The following is an 8,936-nucleotide window of genomic DNA, read 5'->3' as shown; positions in this document are numbered from 1 at the left end:
CCGAGCCCAGCGGGGTCCGGGCAGAGTTTGAGCGCAGGGCCGGGAGTTCAGCAGAGCCCGGCCCGGGGGTCCCGCAGGGCGCGGCCCTGGAGGGTCCCAGACGGATCCCCGAGGGATCCAGAGGGGTGCCAGGAGGGGATCCAGGTGAATTCCCTGGAATTCGCCCTTTCCCCCTCCCCCCGCGCTCCCTCGGGCACTTTCGCTTTCGCGTCTCTGCAGCCGCGATCGGGGACGGCTGCGATGGCCCCAGCGCTGGGGCTGGGGGTGCTCCGGGGGCTCCTGGGGCTCCTGGGGGACCCGGGGGCCGCGACCAAAGGTGAGTGGGACCCCCCGAAACCGGGACCCCCCTGAACCGCAATTCCCGGGCACCGGGACCCCCTTGATCTTCCATTCCCGGGCAGGGGAACCCTCCTGAACCCCCATTTTGGGTCATGCCACCCCCCCTCACTCCACTTCCCCAGCACCGGGACCCCCCTGTACCCCCTCATCTGGCACCGAGATCCCCTGAACCCCCATTTCTGTTCACCGGGACCCCCCTGAACCGTAATTCCTGGGCACCGGGAACTCCCTAAACCTCCATTCCCGGGTACCGGGACCCCCCTGAACCCCCATTTTCGGTCCTGTGACCCCCTCAGCACCCTTTTTCAGCACCGGGACCCCCCTGAACCCCCATTCCTGAGCACGCGGACCCCCTTGAGCGCCCATTTCTGGGCACAGGGACCCCCCTATACCCCCTTGCCCAGCATTGGCACCGCCCTGTACCCCCTCATGTGGCCCCAGGACCCCCCTGAATCCCCATTTCTGGTCACCGACGCCCCCGGAACCGCAATTCCCGGCCACCGGGACCCCCTTGAATCCCAAATTCCTGGAAGGAAACTCCCCCCGAACCCGCATTCCCCGGCACGGGAACCCCCTGAACCCCAAATTTTGGGCACTGGGACCCCCATGCCCCCCCTAATCCGGGCCTAGGATCCCCCCGCACCCCCGTCAGTGCTCTGGGACGCCCTGCACGCCCATTCCCGGCCACCTCGTCCTTCCCAGACCCCAGACCCGCCCTTTTCCTCGGCTTTTGGACCCCCAGATCTCCCAAATTTCGGTGTCCCCCCAGTTCTTCATTGCCGGCGCTTCCTGGAAGGGGTTCCAGGGGATCCCGGAGGGTCCCCTGGGGCTCCAGGGGGTCAAGAGACCCCCCTTGAACGTTCATTTTGGGGCACTGGGACCCCCCCTGTACCCCCTTCCTCAGCCCCGATAACCCCTGCACCCCCTTATCTGCAGCCTGGAACCCCCTGAGCCCCCATTCCCGGGCAGGGAAACCGCCCTGAACCCCAATTTCTGGGTACCGGGATCCACTACATCCCCTTACCCGGCACCAGGACCCCCTGAACCTCAATTTTCAGGCACCAGGACCCCTTGAACCCCGGAACTCGGGAATGGAACCCCCCGGAACCCCATTCCTGGGCACCGGGACCCCAGTGCATCCCGTTATCTGGCCCTGGGACCCCTTGCACCCCTTTTCCCAGCACCAGATCCCAGCCAGGCCATTATCTGGCACCGGCACCCCTGAACCCCCATTCCTGGGCACCGGGACCCCACTGCATCCCCTTATACAGCACCAGGACCCCCTGAACCCCCATTCCACTGCACCAGGACCGCCGTGCACCCCCATATCTGAGACTGGAACCCTCCCAAACCCTCCGTTCTCAGGCACAGGGACCCCCCCTGCACCCCCTTATCCAGCACGGGGACCCTCCTGCACCCCCTCATGCAGCACCAATGCCCCCCCGCACCCCCTTTCCGGCCCTCCCCCTCTCAGACACCCCAGCCCCCGCTTTTCCTTGACCCCAGCACCCCCTGGACCCCCACTCCTGCCTTCCACAGCCCGCACCCACCACCTTCCTCAACACCGGGGCCCGTGCACCCCCTTTCCTGGGCACAGGGACCCCCTGGACACCCCATTGCCCTCACCCCCCTTTCCTTGATTTGGGACCCCCTGAACTTCCTCTCCCGGGTATGGGAACCCCCCTGTACCCCCTCATCCGGGACTGGGACTCCCTCCTGGACCCCCCCTCACGTGTTCCGGGACCCCCTGAACCCCTCCCCGCCCCTCCTGCCCTCCCCAGACCCCAGACCCGCCCTTTTCCTTGACCTTTGCACCCCCAGATCTCCCAAATTTCCCTGTGCCCCCAGTTCTCCACTCCCGGCGCTTTCTTAAGGGGGTCCCAGGGGGTCCCAGGTGGTTCTCGGAGGGCTCCAGGGGGGTCGCAGCGGGGATCCAGAGGGATCCTGAGGGATTCTCTGGAATTCCCCCGTCCCCTGCCGCCGCCCTCCTCGGTCCCTTTCGCTTCCGCGTCCCAACCTGCGAGACCGGGATCTGCCCGGCGACCGGTGACGTCACTGACAGATCGGGCTGCCATTGGCGAGCAGGAAACAGCGGGGCCAATGGCGGGGCCAGAGGCGCTCTGGAGGAGGAACCATGGCTGGGGTGGGGCCAGGGCTGTGGGCGGGGCCAGGGCTGTGGGCGGGTCTGGGGCTGTGGGCGGGGCCGCAGCGGAGCAGCGCCATGGCTCCAGCGCTGGCTCTGGGGCTGCTCTTGGGGCTCCTGGGGGACCCGGGGGGCGCGACCAAAGGTGAGTGGGAACCCCGAAACCGGGAACCCCCTAAACTTCCATTTCCTGAGCCCGGGAACCTCCCCATAGCCCCATTTTGGTTCCTGTGACCCCCCTCCATCCCCTTCCCCAGCACCCACACCCACCTGTACCCCCTCATCTGGTACCGGGAACCCCCCTGTACCCCCACTCCTGGGCAGGGAAACCCTCCTGAACCGCCATTCTCGGGCATGCGAATCCACTGAGCCCCCATTCCTGAGCACGGGGACCCCTTGAGCGCCCATTTCCGGGCACCGGGGCCCACTTGAACCCCGAATTCCGGGAAGAGAATCCCCTGAACCCCCATTCCTGGGCAGGGAAAGCTCCTGAACCCCCATTCCTGGGCACCATGGGGACCCCCATGAACGTTCATTTCCTGGCAGCGGGACCCTCCTGCACCCCCTTATCTTGCCCCAGGACCCACCTGATCTCCCATTCCTGGGGATCAGGATCCCTTTGAATCCCGAATCGCGGCACGGGAACCCCCCTGAACCCCCATTCCTGGGCACTGGAACACCCCTGAATCTCCATTTCCGGGCACCGGGACCCCCCTGCACCCCCGTCAGTGCTCTGGGACCCCCTGCCTCCCCTTTTCGGGCATCCCCCTTTTCCCACACCCCAGACCCTTTGAACCTTTTCCATGATCTTTGGACCTCCCAGATCTCCCAACTTTCCGTGTCCTCCCTTTTTTCCACTCCCGCCACTTCCCGAAAGGGGGTTCCAAAAGGTCCCGGGGGGGTCGCCGCGGGGATCCAGAGGGATCCAGATGAACTCCCTGGCATTCCTTCTTTCCCTGTCCCCTTCCCCCGCTTTCCCTCGGTCTTTCCCGTCTCCCAAGCTGCGTCCCCGGGATCCGCCCACCTCTCCCAGCCCCAGACCTCCCTTTCCGTGACCCAGGGACCCCCTGGAGCCCCATTCCTGCCTTTCCCAGCTCCCAGACCGCACTTCCCTCAGCACCGGGGACCCCTGGACCCCCTTTGGTGGGCACAGGGACCCCCTGGATCCCCCATCCCGCCTCTCCCAGTCCCTTCCCTGAACCCTGGACCCTTCCTGGCTCTCCCAGTCCCCCTTCCTGCCTCTTGGATGCCGCAGACCCCCCAATCTCTGCATCCCCACAGTTCTTCACCCCCTGCTCGCCCTGCGGGGGAGTCTCAGGGTGTCCATGAGAGTCCCAGGGGGGATTCTGGGCCCTGGGACCCCCCTGAATTTTCACTTCTGGGCACTGGGACCCCCCTGCACCCCCTTATCCAGCACCAATCCCCCCCTACACCTCCTTTCCCATCCATCCCACCTTCCCCAGTCCCCAGACCCCCCTTTCCCTTGACCCTGATACCCCCTGGACCCCCATTCCTGCCTTTCTCAGCCTCTGGCTCCCCCTTTCCTCTGCTTCAAGGACCCCCAGCCTTCTATTCCCAGGTCTCCCCACCCTGTGACCCCTTTCCCTGGCACTGGGGACCCCTGGAGCCGCTTTCCTGGGCACAGGGATCCCCTGGAACCCCCATCCCACTTTCCCAGTCCCTGCACCCCTCACCCCTTCCATGACCCTGGAACCCCCTGAGCCCCCTTCCTGGACACCAGCACCCCCTGCATGCCCTTTCCTGTCCATCCCACCTCTCCCACCCTGCACCACCCTTTCCTTGGCTCCAGGATCCCCGAACCCCTTCCCAGCTCTCCCAGTTCCCCTTTCATTGATCCATGATCCCCTCAGCCCCCCCAAATCTCTGTGTCCCCCCAGTTCTCCACTCCCTGCATTACCTGACAGTGGCGGTGTCAGAGCCCAGCGCGGGGATCCCCCAGTTCATGGCCATTGGGTTCGTGGATGGGATCCCCTTCGTGCGCTACGATAGCGAGCGGGGCAGGACGGAGCCGCTGACGCAGTGGATAAAGGATGGAGTCGAGCCGGGATATTGGGATAGGGAGACCCAGAAGTGTGTAGGACACCAGCACGCGTTTGTCGAGGACCTGGAGACACTGGGGGAGCGGTACAACCAGAGTGGGGGTGAGTGGGGGGATCTGTGGGGCTGGGATGGGAACTGTAGGGCTGGGGTGAGGATCCATGGGGCTGGGATGGGATCTATAGGTGACGGATGTGGATTCACAGGGCTCCAAGGGGGTGAAATGGGAATTCATTAGGCTGGTATGGGATATCTTGTGATCTATGGGTTGAGATGAGATCTGTGGGGTTGGGTTGGGATCCATGGGGTTGGGATGTGGATCCATGGGGCTGGGATGGGATCTGTGGGGTTGGCTTGTGGATCCATGGGGTTGGGATGTGGATCCATGGGGCTCCAAGGGGCTGGGATGAGGCTCTGTGGGTCTCCCTCAGACTCTGGTGCTCCATGGGGCTGGAATGGGGCTCTGTGGGGCTGGAACACAATTCCATGGGTCTCTGTGGGTACAATCCCCCCAGGTCTCCACACAAGGTTGCGAGTTTCTGGCTGTGAACTCCTGTCCGATGGGAGTGTCCGTGGATCCCACCTGGATGGCTACGACGGGCGGGATTTCATCTCCTTTGACCCGGAATCCGGGAGATTTGTGGCAGCCGACAGCGCTGCTGAGATCACCAGGAGGCGCTGGGAACAGGAAGAGGTGGCTGAGTATCGGACAAATTACCTGAAGCACGAATGCCCCGAATGGCTCCGGGAATACGTCGGATATGGGCAGGAGGAGCTGGAGCGCAAAGGTGGGAGCAGAATTCCTATGGGAGTTTGGGATCTGGGAATGGAGGGCTTGGGAACACAGTAATTCCTGTGGGAATTCCATGGGTAGATCTCACCCCCATGCCATTCCTATGAAATTCCATGGTCAGATTTCACTCCAGTCCCATTCCAGTGGGAATTCCATGGGTAGATCTCACTCTCATCCCATTCCTGTAGGAATTCCATGGGTGGATCTCACTCTCATCCCATTCCAGTGGGAATTCCATGGGCAGATCTCTCCCCCATCCTATTCCCATGGAATTCCATGGACAGATCTCTCCCCCATCCTATTCCCATGGAATTCCATGGGCAGATCTCATCTCCATCCTATTCCAGCGGGAATTCCATGGTCAGAGCTCACCCCAGTGCCATTCCAGTGGAAATTCCATGGGTAGAGCACACCCCAATCCCATTCCCACAGAACTCAATGCATTAATTCCACCATTATCCCATTCCAGAGCCCCCTGATGTCCATGTGTCCGGAAGAGAGGAACACGGGACGCTGATCCTGTCCTGCCGTGCGTACGGATTCTACCCCAACACCATCGCAGCCAGCTGAATGAAGGGGGGTGAAACCTTGGATCAGGAGACGGAGTGGGGCGGGATCGTTCCCAACAGCGACGGCACCTTCCACCCCTGGGCCAGGATCGAGGCGCTGCCGGAGGAGCGGGAGCAGTACCGGTGCAGGGTGGAGCATCCCGGAATGCCAGGGCCCGGGATCTTCGCTTGGGGTGAGGCTGGGAATGTGGGGATTGGGAATTCGGAATTCCCAAATGGGGATTCCTCTCCCCCTCCTCACTATCCCATGTTTCCCAGAGCCGACGTCTGGCGGGAATCTCACTGTGGTGGTCGCTGTGTCTGTCATCGCTGCCATCCTCATCCTCATCCTCATTGGATTCAGTGTCTGGAAGCTCCAATCCGGTAACACACGGGATGGGGGTCGGGAAGGGGCATGGATCCACCCAGCACCGTTCTGGGAATCCTGTGCCACTGACGCTGATCCCACTTTGTTTCCACAGGGAGGAGGGACAGGAATGGATACAACCCAGCAGCCGGTGAGTTCCAATGGTGTATCCAGCTCTGGATCCCTTCTGTGCGGATCCCAGGATGGATCCTGGGGTTAATCCTGGTGTGTGATCCATGCTGGAATCTCATGGATCTTCTCTTTCTGCAGGAAAGGACATGGGAACCAATGGCTTGAGCACAGGTATGGAGCAGGATCAGGGTGGGATTCCAGAAGGGGATTAGGGCGGGATGGACGGACTGAGATCAAGGAGGGGTTTCAGATCAGAGCAGGGTCCAGAGTGGGATCAGGGGGAATTGTAGAGTGGGATTGGGGCTGGATTCTGGAGTGGGATCAGGAGGGATGGATGGAGCAGGATTGGTGTGGGAGGGATGGAGTGGGATCAGGGCTGGATTCCAGACAAGAATCAGGTGGGATGGAATGGAGCAGGATCAGATTGGGGTTCCAGAGAAGGGTTGGGGCAGGATGGATGGGGCAGAATGGGGTGGGATGGATGGAGCAAGGTTGCAGCAGGATTGGGGTGGGATCACGTGGGATTCTGGAGCAGCTCCTGCTCTCCATGGGCTCCAGCCAGGTCCATCCTGTGGAATGGGGACAGGGACAGGGTGACACCGTGACCCTCTCTTATCCTGGCAGGAATCACTGCCTGAGCGATCCACAGAGCTGGATTCGGCCCCTTCCCTCTTCCTGGGAAAGCTGAGAGCTGCCAGCAGAGCTCATCCCACTGCTCTCACCCACCCCATGGCTCTTGCTAACAGATCCATTTCCGGTTTTCCAACGTTTTAAAGGCAAGAACCACAAATATGCCCAATCCTTCACTTCTGATGTGAAATTATCCTGCTTTGGGCAATAAATCTGGGTTCCCTCCTCCAGTGTCTGGCAGTTCATCTCTGGGAACCAGGAATGGGAATGGGGTCACTGGGACAGAGATGGAGACACTGGGAGCAGGGATGGGGACACCAGGAGCAGGGATGGGGACACCAGGAGCAGGATGGGGACATGAGGAGCTGGATGGGGACACCAGGAGCAGGATGGGGACATGAGGAGCTGGATGGGGACACCAGGAGCAGGATGGGGACATGAGGAGCAGGGTGGGGACATGAGGAGCAGGATGGGGACATGAGGAGCAGGATGGGGATATCAGGAGCTGGATGGGGACACCAGGAGCAGGATGGGCAGGATGGGGACATGAGGAGCTGGATGGGGACACCAGGAGCAGGATGGGGATATCAGGAGCTGGATGGGGACACCAGGAGCAGGATGGGGACACCAGGAGCAGGATGGGGACACCAGGAGCTGGATGGGGACACCAGGAGCAGGATGGGGACACCAGGAGCAGGATGGGGACATGAGGAGCTGGATGGGGACACCAGGAGCAGGATGGGGACATGAGGAGCTGGATGGGGACATGAGGAGCTGGATGGGGATATCAGGAGCTGGATGGGGACACCAGGAGCAGGATGGGGACACTGGGAGCAGGGATGGGGGCACCAGGAGCAGGATGGGGACACCAGGAGCAGGATGGGGACATGAGGAGCTGGATGGGGACACCAGGAGCAGATAGGGGTTTGTCAGCCACACCCAGCTCCATCCCCCGGGATTCATTTCCTGCCCTGTGTCCCATGTCCAAGGTGTCCCCAGGAGGGTTTGGCCACGTTGGGTTCCCGGAGGGGCAGCGCGATGGGGGTCAGGTCAGGCCAGGCCTTGTTGTCCCCAGTGGTCCTTGAGTGTCCCCAAATAAGGGCTCGGGATCTCGGAGATGCTCCCTGGCCATGACCACGGCCATGACACATGCATGAGATGGCCGTGAGAATGACCATGAGTGACACAGCCCTGAGATGACCATGACATGGGATGACCATGACTGTGACCATGACCATGACACAACCACAACCCTGACCATGAGATGATTTGGACCAAAAGGTGACCATGGGTTGGCCATGGCACAACCACGGCCTTGAGGTGACCGTGACGTGGTCGTGGCCATGAGGTGACAATGAAGTGACAATGACACGATCATGAGATGACCATTACAGTGAGATGACCCTGAGCATGAGATGATGGTGATCAGGAAATGACCATGACCATGAGATGATCATGACACAACCATGGCTGTGAGACAATTGTGAGACAATTGTGAGACAATTGTGACCATGAGGTGACTGTGAGATGACCATAACTGTGGGAAATAAGAAAAGCCTTACAGAATAAAGACCTTTTCCAGCTTTGTTCAATCCTGTTCACTTCTGTTCGCCTAAAGGCATTCTGGGAAGATTCAGCTGTGGTTTGATGGCCAGAGAGTGGGTTGGTGGTCACCTCGTGTGCGAGGCAGGGATTGGCTGGGGAGATGCGCAGGCACCACATGATCAGAGAGCTGATTGGGTAAAGGGACACGTCAATAGCAGCACCTCAGTGGCAGATGTGGGAATCCGCAAAATTAGAGGGTCTTGGGAAAGCTGCAAGATGCAGGCCTCAGAGACAGCAGAACTGTGAGTAGAGCTAAGCAGCAGCCATGAGATAGGTCAGCAGAAAAAGTATTTAAACTGTAGAAAAGCAAGGGCAAATAGA

The 8,936-nt window shown here is 61.0% G+C and overlaps 1 pseudogene; it reads left to right on the top strand.

The window, feature by feature from the left end:
• The first annotated feature begins 225 nt into the window (after nucleotides 1-225).
• Nucleotides 226-7,240, top strand: LOC139605224 (class I histocompatibility antigen, F10 alpha chain-like; annotated as a pseudogene).
• The last annotated feature ends 1,696 nt before the right edge of the window (nucleotides 7,241-8,936 follow it).

This window comes from Agelaius tricolor, unplaced genomic scaffold (genome assembly GCF_023055355.1).
Source record: "Agelaius tricolor isolate 1412-34295 unplaced genomic scaffold, bAgeTri1.0.p SCAF_61, whole genome shotgun sequence".
NCBI classification, from domain to species: domain Eukaryota; kingdom Metazoa; phylum Chordata; class Aves; order Passeriformes; family Icteridae; genus Agelaius; species Agelaius tricolor.
Note: the sequence above shows the minus strand (reverse complement) of the source record. Positions and strands in the feature narration are given on the sequence as shown.